We start from the raw sequence: 18,458 nt of genomic DNA, 5'->3' as shown, positions 1-18,458 counted from the left end.
TGATAAGAAAGCATCTGGCACAAACCCAAAGATGTCTACCTCAGAAAACTTCAGTCACTTTCCTTGTTTTTTGTTTGTTTGTTTGGTTTTGGTTGTTTTTTTTTTTTTTTTTAATTATTTTTTATTTCTGTGGGTTTTTTGGGTTTGGGTTGTTTTTGTTTTGGTTTTTTTTGTTTGTTTTTTTTTTTTTTGTGAAAAGATATTCAAGCATGCAACAGGCTCTGATCCAGGAAATTTTATATTACTTCCACTGACATCCAAGGTTAGATGAGTCTTTGAATTCACATCACAGGTATGTTGAACTTAATATCACAAAGACATTTTAAATGCAGTGGACAGGAAGTAAATTAATAAGAGTTTTTATGCTGAATGTGATCTTTTTGCTATAACTATAGCATACACTCAGAGCTACAATAAAAATGCTGTACCAACCTATTTTTTTTTCATTTGCAACTGAATAATATTAATCTCATCTGAAAAGTAATGGTTCTAACAAAACTGATTGTAGTGCAAGCAGTCAGCATTTTCAAGTCTAGCAGTTCCCAGTAGCACTGTATTTTGGAGGCAGTCTTTGTAGAATAATATAAAAAATGCAGAGATATCTTCAGAGTTCTGATAAAGGTAGGGCTAACAGATTTTGCAGGTGTTGATCAACTGCCAGCTCAGCTTCACCGAAAATAAAACTGTAAACCTGCATTCAAGTAAACTTGAAAAAGGCATCTCAAAAAGCCAGTCAACTTCTTAAGCATCAATATGTCTATGTGCATTTTAATTTCAGTCTCTCCAGCATGAAAATACTGGTTTAATAGATTTATTCAAGTCTCTGTGTCAGTGCCATGGGCCATTCTTTGTTCCCCAGGAACTTTGCTTTTGGCCCAATACTCTTGAATTTTCAGTTAGCTGCCCAGAAGTATCAACCTGCCATTCAACCCTCAGTTATGCAATTCAGAAACATCAGTGAGATTAGAGAATATTGTATGCGAGACTAAAGGAAACATATTTCTGGGAAAAAAAAAGATATGCTCTTAACTGTAACATTAAGGTTGTATACTCATAATGACAGTTTTGCTTTTTTAAAGTTTATTTTTAATTTGAGTAGCTGAATAAGACAAAGGCGAAGCAATTGCAATTTATTAACTTATTCTTGGTAGAGGTAACTCAGCTCACACAGCCACAATGTATAAATGGAGGCAGCCACACGTCAAACGTGCTGAGCCCTAAGAATTGTGGGTCCAGTCCAGCAAAACACATTGTTTTCTGCTGGAAGAGGAGGCTGCTGCCTACTGTGAGAACATGCATGTGTTTAAAGTGCTTCCCTGGAAAGCAGCCATGGTGTTTAGCATCTTACAGGAGGAGCATTTTCTTCTCTTCAGGAAGAGAATGACAGACAAAAGCTTCTTAATATGAATCTTAATATTAGCTGGTGTCAAATCAGAGCAGCCCCACTGATATGAACAGAGCTCTCATGATTATTTTTTTTTTCCATGTGAGGGACTGGTTCATTGCATCAGCCCACTTGATTCTAAAAATCTACCTGTCTCTAAGCTCAGTTAATTGAATGCAGAATACTCCATGCATTTTCTCTCCTTTTTCCTTTATGTTCTTTTCTTTCTTTCTTTCTTTCTTCCTTCCTTCTTTCTTTCTTCCTTTCTTTCTTTCTTTCTTTCTTTCTTTCTTTCTTTCTTTCTTTCTTTCTTTCTTTCTTTCTTTCTTTCTTTCTTTCTTTCTTTCTTTCTTTCTTTCTTTCTTTCTTTCTTTCTTTCTTTCTTTCTTTCTTTCTTTTTCTTTCTTTCTTTCTTTCTTTCTTTCTTTCTTTCTTTCTTTCTTTCTTTCTTTCTTTCTTTCTTTCTTTCTTTCTTTCTTTCTTTCTTTCTTTCTTTTTTGAAAAAGTGGCCTTATTATTTTGTATCCTAAAGCATTAGAGGCTAATAAAGAGAGCAAATGAAAAAGGGGATGGAAAAGGAGTTTGTTTGTACTTCACTCTCCATTGGCCTATTATGTTTAAATCCATTATGTAGCTTACCTGATGCTATGTTCAAGCAACTGAATGCTGTAGTTCTTTGTAATACTGACATTTTCTTAACACAATTTAAATTTAAACCCTTTATTAGTCCAGAGAAGGCTGAGCATGAAACAATAGTAGCTCTGGGAGAGTAATTATTTCTGTTCCATTGTCTGGGATGTTGGAGCTTTTGATTAGTTACACTATACAGTACTTAACAGCTAACCAGCCTCACCATGGTTAACAATACATAAGATTTTCCCTGTCCCAGCAGCACTCCCAGGTAGTCCTGAAATGTTGGCTCTGTCTTTAATCTTGTTATTCACAAATTCCTCTAATTTTCTGGGGTGTGTGTGAAAACTGCTGTACTGCCAGCAGCATAGAACACCATGCAGCAGGCTCTGTTGGGAAGGGATCTCTGTAAAACGGATGCATGAAGCTGTGGGTTGTAAGCCATTAAGCTTTCTCAGTACGCTTCTAATGAGCTTATGATAGCCTCACAAAATGACTGTTTTTACTGCAGCCTAGTAAATTACAGTATGTACAAATTAAATCAGTGGGACCCAATGCAAGCTGTTCCTCATCAGGTTCAACACTTCTTTTAAGAAGTGAAGAATTATGACATACTAGAACAGCTATATGTTTCAGTCATGTCATATGCTGCAAGTGTAGTGTACTTAGCTAATTTCCACAATTATCTGTATAACACTTCTCATTGTGTCCTGCATAAACCAAGTACTTCCTCTCTTGTGCTGTTCCTTCATGTTTCAAAACTGGTGGTGTAATGAATGTGAATAATAAATTCGTCTCAGCTGTTAAAAGTTAAATGCCAACCAAATAGCTCTCTGAGGCCTTGATCCTTCTCCCATGGAGGCCAATGGCAAAATCCCAACTGATTTTTTTTGATCACTTGTAACCTTCTGCATTACATTAAAACCACTTTTCATATATTACCTCTTTGGCAGTCACAGGGCACCATTAAAAATACCCATAGATGTTATTTCCACATTTTCACATATTGCCTCAATTCTTTCTTCCATCATTTTCATTTTGGTGTGACCTGAGTGGATTAGCTCCTGGTGTTCATCACTCCAAGTGACACCACTATGAAAGAAACCTTTTGGGGAACTGGTGTATAAATTACATGAAAACATTCTCTCCCTTTTTCTTTCTCCACCTTTCTCTCTATTTCTTTTTTAATACTATGGCATCTGAACAATATTAATTACAGCTTGCTAACCAGTCTGAACTTTTTAAAATTACTACTTAAGCACCACTGGAACTGTCATTGACTTGGCCCCGCAGAACCCAGCAGAGCCATACCAATTTACCTCACTTGAAGACAGCTTTGTGTGTATTCCTGACTGAGCAGTCCATGGCATCAAGATGTAAATTCCTTAGAAAGTGTTGAAAAAAGCGGTGACATTAATATTCTATAAACATGATGTACAGTTGTTAAAACTGTGCAGAAAGCATTCTGTGAGATGACTTTTGCTACAGGGGCTTGAGGCTGGGCAATAACCACCAGATTTCTTGCAGGAGCTGGTGCAGACAAGCTGGTGATTCAGAAAGGCTTTCCAAAGGGTGGCCCTTGAAGCATTTCCCAGGCCCTGGGGCTGGGTCTGTGCTTCAGCTGTCCCCCAGTGTGCGCAGGGAGGCAGAATGGCTACTAGGCTTCTCACTGCTCCCCACTTCAACACCATCCTCTGGTTTCAAAGGGGTCTTCCATCTGGTCACTCCTCAGCACTCCCAGCTCTGCTGCAGTTTAGCTGGATGGCTGCGTATGGGTAGGGATGAGGGAAACTGGGTGAATTTCTAACAGAAACCTCATCCTCTGTGTGTGCCTGGATTCCTATGGAAGATTATAAAAATCAGCAAATATCCCCAAAGCAAAAAGTTTTGTGGGCATTGATGACCACTATTAATGACAGTATGAGGTGATGAAGTTGTGGAACAAGGGCAGTGTTGGCAGCTTCAAGTATCTGACAGGCAGTAACAGATCCCTTTACCTACCTGAAGCCAGGAAATTTCAACACTCATAATGAGAATAATGCTTTTTGCCTTCTGGTTTTCAAGTCGTGTGCTTCCCATTTTCAAGCTTTCCCTAAACTCTGCAAAATTAAACTCACCTTTAAAAAGCTGATGTGCTCACACAATCTTCCTATTCAAGCATCAAGAAAAACACCAAAAATCACAAGTTACACAAATTATCCTTAAAGCTTTCTGAAATGAAAATCAAAATACACTGGAAAGAGAGAGCAACTAGACTGTGAATGCTTGATTAAAGCAATGCTACTGCAATGAAAGGGAAAGATAAAATGAAAACAGTTGCTACATTGCTATAATCCTTGCAAACTCAAAATTAAAACATGCAGGCCAAGCTGGAGACCTGTTAAGAAAAACATTTAATTCTTTAAACAAAACCCCCAAACTAATTCTAATAATATATAAAAGCTAAATTAACCAGTGAAATGAAGGTGAAATTCAGGTGATTTTATGAGCAGCTATGAAAACTTGGCCTATCACTTCCCTCTCCTGTTGAAATGACAGCACTTTTGAGAAATTGTATTGCAGATGGCAGCAGTATTTGGAGCAGCCTTCTAGCATCCACAGTATTAAGGCAGTGGCATATATTATGTTTGTTCATTCTTCATTTATATTATGTTTGTTCATTCTTCATTTATATATTGATCTGAATACAAGTAACAATAATGACATATCGACTACTGCATGACTATTTGATGTATTTATGCAAATACACATACACACTCATATGCAGAAAATAAGGTAGGGTTTTTTCCTCATTTTGTTCATATATGTCTGTGTCTCCACCACTGGGCTGTGCTTTCCATTAATTGGCCTCTGACAGATCCTGCCTGCCATTACATATAATAAATAGATTGTTACGTAGTTATAAACAGATAATTCAGCCTGTCTGCTTGCCTTCCTGCCTTTTCCTTCCTTTCTTCTTACCTTCCTTCCTTCTTCCTTCCTTCCTTCCTGCCTTCTTTCCTTCCTCAGCTATGTTCTAAACCCTGGCCTCATATACCATGCATATGTGAAACATCAAAGATGATTACTACAGACAGGAGATTGGAAAACTATGAAGCACTTTTGAAACCCTGATAGGAAGTGACTCTTCTCGGTTGTTGATTTATTGATGCTGACAACGTTATTTTTTTCTTATTTTTTAAAAAACTGGAAGTACCTTGGTACTTGGAAAAATACTGAAACCAAGTAAATAATGGAAAAAACCAGAACTCTGTAGGATTGAATATCCCTGCTCTTGAAAGGACCTGCATGTGTAGCTTAAAAACAAACAAACAAAAAACCCCAAACCAAAACCAACAACAACCCTCCCCCCCAAACAGAAAAAAGAAAAGGTTAAAAATGAAAGGCTTTCAGAGATGCTTCTTTACAAACATCCAATATAATTTCTAGATGCTTACAAAGATCCAGCCTAGAAGCTATTTTGTTTCTTTAGAACCAGAGCCAGTATTATTCAACCTCTGTCAAGTCAAGGTCTGGGAATAACACCACCTTTTCAAAAGCTGTCTTCCAATAGCCACACACCAATAAACTGACTAATGAGGGCATCTGACTTTAAAGCGTCCAGAGAAGGCTGAACACATGAAGTAGTAATTTTAAAGGTGAAAGTTTCTTAGATATTGTCTTTTAAAGGGCATAAGATAATTGTCTTTTTTTTTCTTGTTAGTCCTTTAAAAATCATTTGCAGACCACTTTTAAGTCCTCATAACAATCAAAAAGATGTAACTAATGTGTCAGTAGATTTTGAAAGCCACCAAGAAACCAGAAGATTTCCACACCCTCAATTTACTCTGGGAACTAAGTACATTCATGATAACAACAGAGAGGAAAATGATGTTATTTTAGCCTATAAAAAATACTAAGAACGAATGTTGTGGATTAAAGGATTAAAGAAAAAAAATCAAATAAAATGGGCACCCCAAGCTTTCATAGTATTTAAGCCAAGCATATGATTTTTTAGCACTTAAAACTTGCTGACAGAAAGAAAAGCTCAGAAGCATACATGTTTTCAAAGGGACTTTCTCTGGCTTCATACTGGTGACCACACATGACTTCACCCTATTTCACCTCTGGTGGATTTGGGGCCTCAAGCTTTGACTAAACCAGCAAATTAAGGAGTTTCTGAGCTCTGGAGAGCAGCAAATATTGCTGAATTTTTAGAATCCTGGCATTGTTTTGGCCCTGGTCAGCTGAGCAGTCCTCAAACACTTCTCAGACACATTCTGGGAGTCAACATGTTCAGGGCAGCTTGCATGCACCCTGTCCTGGATAGCAAGAGATTTGCACAGTGTGGAGGTAAGCGTGTGCATAGGCAGGCCTTTGAACAGGACAGAAGTAGCCAGCTGGCTTCCTTAAGAAAAAATATTTGATTTAGTAGCACAGACAGACACTGTGAACAACTGCCATATACTTAGGCTTGAATGTAGCACCAGTTCACCAGCTCTTTGAACCTCATGTCTTATGCGTAAAAGAACTAGAAGAGACGCTATAGCAAAGTATATTGTCTGTCTAGGTTGCCATGACATTCTCCATAAGGCATTTCTAATGATAATGACTGTTTCACGTTGTTGTGTTCAGGTGTCTGATGAACATGTCCAGATACTTAGCATAGCTGAGGAACGCACCTAAGGCCATGTTTACTCAAGCATATATATATTCTTTACATAGTTATTGTACTATAGCCTTATTCTGTGGACAGTGGGAGCAACAAAGCTCTACAGCTCTCCTGATTCTTCCAAAATGTTTTCCATAAAGGTGAAAGCCAAGAGAAATTTCTGGTGTGTTTTCTACCTTGCTGTTAATGAATCCAGAAAAAAATTCCACCGAAATCAGCGGCTGAATTCCAGTTGTCTCCACTGGGTTGATAATTTTGCACATGCAGCCAAAGCCTCTGAGAGTGCCAGATTCTCAGCTGGTGTCCGTTGACTTTCATGGGGATAGGCCAGGTCACATCAGCTGGGGATTTTGCCAGAGATGTTGACAAAAAGGTGCAGATGAAAAGAGTCAGCTATGCGAAGCTTATAGTTAACTTGGCACATCTGAAAGTAGCCAAAGAACCACTACAAGTGATACATTTACTGCAAAGTAAAACAGGAAAGAAAATATATTCAAAAGATGAATGTTTCTAACCCTCTTAGAAACCATAATGACACCTCAAGCTGAGATTTCCGCATGTGGAAGCCGTGGTGAGGATGACTTAGTTCTGTCCTAAACAGCTGTCTTTAAATTGTCCCCTTTCTCTCTGCTCTAAGATTAATAGCCATAGCAGCCAAACCAAGCAAACCACACACTGTCTGAGATAAACCACACTCTCAATAGCACAGTAGACCACTTCAGTGACATGAACTTCATGTCCCAAACTATGGCTTATGACTTCTTGTTGGCTGCTGGGGAGCAGGGTAGGGGCCTGGGGCTCCCTGCCCACCGTTATGCTGACAGCTCCAGCTGCAGAGCTCCTGTACACAGTTTCTCTGTATACACTTGTTCAGCCTAATGAAGGAAGCCTTGAAATGAAGTAAGACAAAACTCATGAACAAAATAGGTAATAGGTGGTCAGGTGAACATGAAGGTGAACAGCTTGTGTAGGCTTGAAGAAACTGCTTTTATCCCAACTCTCATTCCTCATAGGTGTTTCTGGTAACATGGCTAGTGGTGCTATCACACACAAAACTACGGGGCTGGATGGGAAGCACCCAAGGGTACTGACAGAGCTGGCAAAGGAGCTCTCTAAACCACCCTCCATCATTTATCAACAGTCCTGGCAAACCAGGGAGGTCCCAGAAAAGTAGAGGTTAGCCAATGTGATGCCCATCTACAAGAAGGGCAGGAAGGAGTATCTGGAGAACTACAGGCCTCTCAGCCTGACTTCAGTGCTTGAGAAGATTATAGAGCAGATCATTCTGAATGCCATCATGCAGCACGTGCAGGACAACCAGGGTATCAGGCCCAGCCAGCGTGGTTTGTGAAAGGCAGGTCCTGCTTGATGAACTTGATCTTCTACAAGGTGACCCATTTAGTGGCTGAGGGAAAGCTGTGGATGTTGTCTACCTGGATCTTAGTAAAACCTTTGGCACTATTTCCTACAGCATTCTCCTGGAGACACTGGCCTTTATCAACAATCTGGATGAGGGGACTGAATGCACCCTCAGTAAGTTTGCAAACAACACCAAGCTGTGGGGTAGTGCTGATCGGCTTGAGGGCAGGAAGGCCCTGCAGAGGGATCTGGACAGGCTGGACCGATGGGCCGAGGCCGAGTGTGTGAGGTTCAACAAGGCTCAGTGCCGGGTCCTGCACCTGGGTCACACCAACCCCACGCAGTGCTACAGGCTGGGGCAGAGCGGCTGGGAAGCTGCCCAGAGGAAAAGGACCTGGGGGTGCTGGTCGGCAGCCGGCTGAACGTGAGCCAGCAGTGTGCCCAGGTGGCCAGGAAGGCCAACAGCCCCCTGGCTTGTGTCAGAAACCGTGTGGCCAGCAGGACCAGGGCAGTGACCGTCCCCCTGCACTGGGCACTGGTGAGGCCGCCCCTCGAATGCCGTGTTCAGGTTTGGGCCCCTCACTGCAGGAGGGACATTGAGGGGCTGGAGCGTGTCCAGAGACGGGCAGCGAAGCTGGTGGAGGGGCTGGAGCACAAGGCTTATGAGGAGCCACTGAGGGAACTGGGGTGGTTTAGTCTGGGGAAAAAGAGGCTCAGGGGGGACCTTACTGCTCTCTACAGCTGCCTGGAAGGAGGTTGTAGCGAGGTGGGTGCCAGTGTTTTCTACTAAGTAATGAGTGACAGGACAAGGGGAAATGGCCTCAAGTTGCACCAGGGGAGGTTTAGGTTGGATATGAGGAAAAATTTCTTCACTGAAAGGGTTATCAAGCAGTGGAACAAGCTGCCCAGGGATGTGGTGGAGTCACCATCTCTGGAGGTGTTTAAAAGACGTGTAGACATGGTGCTTAGGGACGTGGTTTAGTGATGGATTTGGCAGTCCTGGCTTAACAGCTGAACCTGATGATTGCAAAGGTCTTTTCCAACCTAAATGATTCAATGATTCTATGATTGTGAAACCTAATGCTTCAGTTCTATTGTATCAGTATGTATGTACTTTTCCCCCCTCTAAAATGACTGGTGTACAAAGAGTATCAATGTATCAATGAATATCAGAAAATATTTGATAGCCTGTAATGAATTATGTCCAGCAAAAAAAAATCTGTATTTTTGAGAGAAAAAACATATTTTACTTTAGGTGACCAGTTGGGTAAAACGTGCACTAAGATTTCATATTGAATATACATATGAACCTGACTATGGTATAAAGTTTTCTAAACTATAAGCATACTTGTATCTGCTGATTTTGAATTTGTCCTTTTCAAATGAAGACAAATTGAAAATTGCACAGAATAAACGCAGTCATACTATAGAGCATAGACAGTCTACATGTTGAGCGTGGGAAGGGAACTTCTCTGAAAGGGAAAACTGACTCCGGCATAATTTCTGGAAGTTTCTAGTGAGACAGCTGATACTGACAACTGTTGGAAACACAGTACTGGAGAGAATTGGTATTGGTATCATGCAGAGTGGTATGCACCTTGGTCTTAAGAAGCTTAATGTAAGGAAAAAAATACATGCTTTGTCTCTTCTCAGTGAAATGGTAGTTGTTAATAATCTAACAATTTAATATACTTTTCTATTTATTACTGCATATTTAATGAAACATAAACTTTTAAAATTATCCTTCAGTGTAAACAGAGAGAAGGGACTTGTAAGTGCCTTGCCATGTGATCCATGGGACTGGGCTGAGGCATTTACTCCCCTCTCCTTTTCCACTCATTACATATCTAATGCTGCCTATGGATTAAGTGGAGTTCCCTCTATAAATGAAAAGTAACTATATATAAAGGTTATTGTACCTCTGATACAGATTGCAGTTGGAGATAGGTTAGTCCTGTTAAAAGTACAAGTCGTGCTTTATCATGCTGAACCTTCAACACCCTGAAAGAGCTATAAATAGAATATTAGTACTAAGTCTATTTAAACCACTCCTGCTCCCTTCATGCCCTGTGCACTATGATGTGCTACTTAGGCTTTAACGCAGGTCTTTCACAGACATTTTCCCCTCTGTGTCTTCTCTTCACAAGCTTGCTTTAAAGCTGAGTCATTATGAACTATAGGACATTCCAAATACATAAAATCAATCTGCCGCATCTCCTCACCACACAGCCAAAAAAACAATCAGGAGGCACAAGCCTGTATTTGAAGTGTACCGTTGGATAATGGCTCAGGATCATTCTTGAACTCGGCATCCTGTAAATATTCAACACTTCTGAAAGTCTGTATTCATCATTTTAGGCAGCCAAAATATAGATTCATGTGCTTGGTTTAAGGACATGTGTTTTATTCAAGGTCACATCAGCAACTGGTTGTAGAATGTATCAAAAGTAAAAAATGCAATGAAATGAGCTATGTAGTTTTTTTCTTTTTTGTGTGTTTGCTTTCCAAAGATACTTGTATAAACCTCCACAGTGGTTTGTAGAGATGAAATATTCTCTGTGTATAATATTTTTGATGAATCCACTCACCTACCTAGCCTAGCCTGAGTTTAGTTGTAAACTTTCTCCATTGTGTTGTTAACTTAATTTGAAAAACAAATTTTTAAAAAGTTACTATCAAAGCTCACTAGAAGAGAGTGTCACTCCCCAAAAAAGCATTGATTTCCACTACATCAAATGGCTTTGGAGAATGTTCTGAGTCCTCTTAGACAATAATCATACGGCAGCCACCTTCAATCAAAGCTTAAAGAATAATCTTCCAAACCTTTCTCTCTGATCTTTTTTTAAATGATGATAGTGATAGGACAAAGGGTAATGGTTTTAAACTAAAAGATTAGATTCAGACTAGATATAAGGAAGAATTTTTTTATGATGAGGGTAGTAGAACACTGGAACAGGTTGCCCAAAGCAGTGGTAGATGCCCCATCCCAGGAAACCTTCAAGGTCAGGTTGAATGGGGCTCTGAGCAACCTGATATAGTTGAGAATGTCCCTGCTTATTGCAGGGGGGAATGGACTAGGTGACCTTGGAAGGTCCCTTCCAACCCAAACTGTTCTATGATTCTACTATTATCACTTGTGAAGTACGTAACTTGTATTTCAAATAACCAAGCTATCCATAGCCCATGATACACATATTGCTTGTGAGCATTCTTAGCAATACTTTATATTTTCTGACAAACACATAAGTAAAAATATGGGCTGATGTGAACTACTGAGATCATAAAGTTATTGCAGAAGAGCAACCTCTCTTAGCTGCAAATAAATGCCATGCTACTAACCTCAAAAACATCAGATTTTTAACTGCAAGACAATGCTTTGTAAGGGTCAAAGTATTAGGCCAAGAAGCAGGAATCACTGACTTTTCTGGATAGCTTTGAAGCTGACTCTTTCCTTTAGGAAAGCACTTGGCCCCTTTATAATATTTTCCCCATATCTGATACCAATTTCATGCTGTTTTCCCAGCAGTGTAATTCCATTTACTTCAGTAGAAGGCTTCATGATTTACACTAGCATAAATGAAAATACAATCAGGTTTCTAATTTTAAAGATTGAAATCATAGTTATCATTTTCCCTTTGGGTAATGTAAGGATTAATTAGCATTAGTCTGTGCTCATTAAGTGTTTTTTAAAAAATACAGTGGTAACTATGATAAATATTACTCCTTTTGCTGAAAGTTCATGCTCACTTGCAGAACTGTTTCTGAGTTAGGTCAATGTAGCAGTAATTTGAAAAGGTGTAGTCTAACTTCTTGATAATGGAGATTTACAACCTTGTGAGATTCTCCAAACTTGATATAATAATAATTATAATAATTCATTCTTTACATCATACTCATTCCTTCTTCCTCTTTAAGGAGTTAATAATTATAAATTTATTTTAACCATTTGAAATACATCTGAAATAATTATAACAACAGCAATAATAATAATAGAGTCCTAAAATTGTGAATTATTAATGCCTGCATCTATTTTAAAGTCTCTTTAGAAAAGAGATAAAAGAGGCCTTGTTGTAAATGACAATTAGATCAGCCATCTACATAAGATCATAACATTACCAAATGGTCAATCTTAAAGAGGAAAAAGAAAACAATTAACAATTTTGAAAATAAATAGTTAAAATAGATACAGATGTTAGCAATGAATTTATTTAGTTCCTTTAAAGAAAGAATTGTCTGTGTACATAAATTTGGAGCTGGGGTGAGGTAAGAACATGAAAACCTATAAAGATGGCACACAAAATACTGAAAATAAGGGCTTTTACTGTGATGGGTCTTTATAACGATTTTAAACCTGAGTATCCCATTTTAACATAAATCTTTCATACTGCAAGTGAATATTAAAAGTCATGAAGGACAAGACACAACAAATTTGGTGGTGTTCAAACAAGATGCCAAACAAGCCATAAACACCTGCAGATTACCTGCTCAAAATGAAATTCAGCCCAGTGCACATTATTCATCCGCCCAGTTTAATTAACTTTTTCCTAAGTTAAACCAATCAAAGAAGAAATACGTAACTGTGCATGAGAAACATGCTAGAAACAATTAATATTTTAATGTAAAGTCTTGTAGGAGTCAGATAAACAGAAATGACTGTTTTGTATAAAGACTTTGGAAACTATAGGGCACACTTGTAAACATCCAGTTTCAATATGCCTCTGTTTGTTAGCTTGTGCCCTGTTATGTCCCATATGCTTATGAAACCTATACCGTTCTTGGGCAACCAAAATACACATCTGAAAGAAATAAACTGAACTTTGATACTGTTTGGACCAGTACAGAAAGTTTGTATTCAGTTGTCTGGCTTTTGTCCATCAAAGTGACAACTGATGATCAGATAGGTGCTATTTTTTCAAGTCTGCCCTTATGGCATGAGAACCTCACATAATACCGTAGCTTTATACTAGCAAGGATCTTGCATTTTATACTAGCAAGGATTTTGCATACGTCTTGTGAAGATCTGTACCCACAAATGGATCTCAAGCCAGCAGTCATACTCTGAGCTCATCCTGCAAAGCTCCCAAGCTATGAGCCATCCATTGTGTGTTGGTGGAGCTCTATGAGCATGAATGCTGAATCCTTTCCTAGTTTCTGTGTCACTGAAAGAAGCTAAAGCACACCTGTGTAGTTTTGTTGATTCCTCAGCTGAATGAAGCTAGAAAGCTGGACCTGGACTTTATAGCATTTAAACTGGTTTACACATCAATCATCTCATTCATGTTAAGTTCATATTTTTGCAATTTTTTTTTTAGTTTAAAAGGTTCTGCAAATTTTTTATATGCTTCATAATTTGAGGTATGTTTTAGACAAACTTATTTTATTTTTTTCAGATTTGCCTACAAAAATATAATATTGATACATAAACACATTCCACATATAAATACAATTAGTTCTCTTGAACAACATGTATAAGTCTGTCGTGAGTGGGATGAAAGCTGGACTGGGATACATTTCTTTCATGTACACTGATAAGCTTGGGCATTAATGGAACCTGAACATCTAATAAAGTACACACAATGAAAAGATGGGCAAAACCAGTTAGTGTGTGGTGTCTGAACCTTGATCCAGTTTGTCCAAGAATCTCCTCTGTTTGCATCCTGCTAATAAGAAACAAACAAATAACTCCACTAATATGTACAGCATCATGAGAAAATCAAATATCATCCCCCTTGCTGTGGGAACAGATCTGTAAAAGACAGACTCATGAATGAAACAAAAATTCTATCAATACTCAGAAAAGTGAATGTGGTTGATGACCCCACAGAGGATAGGCACAGGCTTTGCATTTTTCATTCCAATTTCATGGAGCATTTCTGTTACGTAACTGATTTTTCCCCCCTCCAAATTGGGAAAAAAAAAAAAAAAAAAGAAAAAGAAAAGACAAAAATAAAACCGATATATCTACATTTTACTATCTCCATTTTTTTCCTAGGAAATGTTTAGCTGAAAAAAAGATAATTACAAAATAGTATTATAGAGTTTAAAGAGGAAGGTAATTCACAAGTTGAATGGTTTCATTTTCTTCCATGGCCAGGTTCATCAGCTGAACTATATCTCCTGTGAGCCACTTTTCAAGGTTGTGAACGGAATAGTGAAGGCATCAGAACTTGTGACTTCAAGTTACCTGCAGCCACCAAAATCAAGTACCTGAGATGTTGCTGTAGAGAGAAATCTTAAATCCTGGTGTCTCAGAGATACAGCTGTGTGTCAGCAGGGAGTTTTTACTGTTAGAATCTAGGTCTGCATACCTGTAATAGCAAACTACATGGATATTTTGGAAACTATCAGCAAATTCTGTGCTGTTCCATACTGTACTGTTGCCAGGGCTCTGCTTGTTACTGGGAAGGCACTTAAATGACTAGGTAACTACACATTCTTCTTTCAGGGTTTTCACATATGAATTTCTCTGTATAAGAGAGTAAACTGACCACCAGCTATGGGTGGTAGAACAGGTAAGACAGAAGACAAGCAAGAGGGAATGGCAGAAATAAGAAAACTTCAATAGAAAAATGTGTTAAATTATTAAAAAAAAATGTGTCTTTAAGAATGGGCCATAAAGCTTTTCTGAGTTCCTGAATGCAATTATTCATTATTTTTATTATTATCACTTACCTTGTTATTAAGATAGTAAAATTTTATTAAATGGTAGATCAATCTGTATTAATAGGTATTTAATTAAGTGAATAGATTTATTGCACATATTTTTTATTAATCGACCTGTGTCAGGTAGCTGTAACGAAAAGGCAGATCTAACATACAGCTCTTTAGCTTTTAAATGTCAGCAATAGAATAATTTTAGGTTTTATATTTTAATAGAATAGCATTACAACACTTAGCAATTTTCATATTAACTTCTATGCTGAACTCTACCCTAGCCCATAAATAAAACAGGAGTTACCCCTAATACATAAGAGAATTGAGCAGTATTATAAAAATGAGTAAGGATAAAAACTAAGAATAAGGAAAGAAAAAGAAGAAAAAGCAAACAAATTAAAATAACATGATACACTGATTTATATAACATGTTAAGCATCTATTATTTATCCTAAGTGCTTTTTGAGTTCTCATCTAATTTCACTATAGCATCACAGATAGACTATAGTCACCTTTTCCTGAATGTTAATAATTGATAAGCAATATTTAGCTTGCAAATAGGAAGCTGATGCATACTCTTCAGAAAGCCATGCATTGCAATGGCTTCTCCCCTTGGGTGAAATCTGCTCCATCTGCATAAAATCATTCTATAAAGCACTGAGAGCTTGCTTTGGGAAGCAGAATCCTTCCAACCAATATCCACAGTTCTCACAGCTGATCCTTACACTGTGTGCCTGGCTTACCTTCTTTGCAGCTTTTTTTTTTTTTTTTTTTTGTGCACATTGCTGTTTTGGCTTAGCCTTCTTGCTTCTGAAGCCCCAGACAGACACTGAACACTGCAAAGGAGAGTGTGCTGGATGTTTACACTAGAATAAATTTCACTACAAGTACCTGTAAAAAAGGATGCCTATTTTTCTGGGAATCGCATTGGAAATTTCTGGTGGGGATTCTGGAGTATCTAAGGAGGGCAACTTGGAGTCAAGCAGATTCACATCAGCTGAGAGCACACCTGGGGAGATTAGGCAGTGCAGGGTGAACGTTCACACTGCGTAGATGGGAGCAGTAAATTTTATGCTTACATTTGCCTTTACAAACTCACAGTTCCTTGATTGAACAACAAGGATGCAGTACATTATAACTTCTATGTTTCCCATGAGACAAATTTTCACACTTTTGACAAACTGGATTTCATTAATTTTCACCTTTCCACTCAGAGTTGGGTCGGTTTTGTTTTCTTTGCTATCATATTCTGGATATCAAGAAGACTATAATTACAAAAGTCTTTATAATAATTTATCATGGTTACCTGCTGCTAAAGTTCTAGATAATTATATGGCTAGTTCTGTTCTGGCTGTATTTCAACAACTATATAGACAAAAATCATCCCCCAGGAATAAAATTTGTAATGCACCAAAACTTTCTGACTTCCCAGCTAAGATATAATGGTTTATGCTACAGAATACCATTTGTGGTACATGTTATACTAGTAAGTACTTTTGCTTGAATTCCATTTCCTATCTATGACAATGGCGACTTAGCTTTATTATTTTGCTCTCTTCTTCTAGGTCTTTTAATTCATTTGACTTGTTGGCAAAAATATATACAGACTTTGTTTATATCTCTCAGTGAAAAACAAACACTTTATAATAAATCTTGTTTTTCTCTGTGTCTGGATATCTCTTTAGAGCTTTCCATGTTGCCTGAGTTTTATTTCAGTCCTACATTTACTGGCATACTGGTAATACATACATTAGCTGGAAAACACATTAATATGATTTATTTTGTTTTATTTTTGCAAAGAGAGGGAACAGTTCCCTAAATCTGAAGCAGTTGTCTCGATTTGGGAAGCTTATTTTAATCTTTTCCTGACACCATTAGAATACCTATCAATTAGTCTTTCATTAGAGTTGTTCCTACTAAATAGTCAGCTACCATATTTAGCAATCATGTGTCCAAACCATTTGATTCAAAATGTTCATTGTTGCTTCCAAATACGAAAATAACGTAATTTCCCAACACTTGTAATGCTATCATAATGGACCAAAGTAGCTTAATTTAGTTGTATAAATATTCCCATTCAAATAATTTTATCAGTAATGAGCTATGAAATTTAGCTGTTCTCTAGTCAAGTATAATCTAGTGGAATATCTCATGTAGCTTTAGATCTTGTTATAAAATTTTCTGATCCAGTTTGTTAAGTTGATTCAGAATGTATGTCCTAACCTGACAAAAGGATTTGGAGTTGATTCCTATTAATACAGATCAAAATTAAGACAGGAAATGTCACCCAGCTCTGTGGAGACTCAGAATGGTTGCCAGAGGAAATCAATGCTTTCATTTCCCCACAAATACTTAAAGAGTATATTAGAGTATTAAAAATATAATGAATTTATAAAGTTGAAAGGTATTGTTGAGAAATAATAGAATATTCTAGGCCACATAAACATTGTAATAACTATTTCTAAGTGAACAGTTAATAAAACCAGTTTGTTCTTCCTTTAAATTTTATGGAGCTTAAAAAGGATGTAATTCATTGATCATGTATTTTTGGTCTCATTAATATACCAAAATACAATATCTGCTGTTTCCAAGTTTATATATGCCAGCAGTTACTACACATAATAACATCCAAAATACTATAATATGTACAATTTGATTATACTAATTTGATTAATTCTCATAAACAGATGGATAGTAGAGTGGAAGAAGCCAGAACTAGTCACTGTCAAAATGACAATACAGCTTCAATCAATTTCTTCAAGAGGTTGCAATATTAAAAGAAGTTACTTTAACATTATTTTTATGGTCTACCATGGGATGTTTTTTTATTAGTGTCATCATGGATTATTAACAGATCAACTCTCCATGAGGAAAACCAGCCCTCTTCATGCCATTTATACATTTCTGATATTTTGCACAAAACCTATGTTAAAACAACTTTAGCATGGTTTTAAGTCATGCCTCCTTATATTAGGAAATGCCCCAATTATAGTGGCCTGGACAGCCTCATTTCAGTTCCCAGCATTATTAGTTGTCTTCATTAACATATCCGTTATTTTGTTCCGTGACCAGCCACTATCTGAGCTTTCCAGGAGACTCTTGCCCCCTTCTGTACATAGGCTGGACAGTGCTCATTTAGTGAGTAGGCATTCAATATTTGTTGATTTGCCTGTTTGTTTCTTACTTTCCACCATATGGCCCTAAGCTATGTAAATACTGAACAAACCAAGAACTAAGAAACAATTATCCCTTCTCTTGGGAGCAATCCTTCCTGTACAACTGAAATGCCTCACAAATATGAATCCATTTATCTGCACAAAAGCCTTATTCAGAAGAGACAGATTATACAACAAGCAGTTTACAGATGGGAATTTAAGGCATACAAGGTAAAAGTCAACAGTTTGACTTAAATTTGGACTAATTTTTCAATGATCTGTTTTTCATAACGCGTAACAATGCATAGAACTGTACACAGCTGGTCACAGCTTCTGTCAACTTCATTCATGGGTGTCAGTATAACATAGATCTTGAAGCAAATATTTGCACTGTGGAGGTCAGATTTCTGGCATCCACATGCAGTTCCTGAGATTTCAGAACGACAGGTCTGAAAGGGAGGTTCATACAGGGGGCATATGATTGTCACTTCTTGGGAGGGTGGCTGAGCAGAAGAAAGAGACATAACTTTAGTGGAAGGTCTCCAAATGGCAGGAAGGGCTCAGCTCACCAAAAGAGTGATCAACATGAAGATGGCCATGACAAGGTGAAGAACAGGGTAACGTC

The sequence above is a fragment of the Falco naumanni genome, chromosome 3, assembly GCF_017639655.2.
Source record: "Falco naumanni isolate bFalNau1 chromosome 3, bFalNau1.pat, whole genome shotgun sequence".
In the NCBI taxonomy this organism is placed as follows: Eukaryota; Metazoa; Chordata; class Aves; order Falconiformes; family Falconidae; genus Falco; species Falco naumanni.
The sequence above is the reverse complement of the archived record's forward strand: the minus strand, read 5'-3'. Positions refer to the sequence as shown.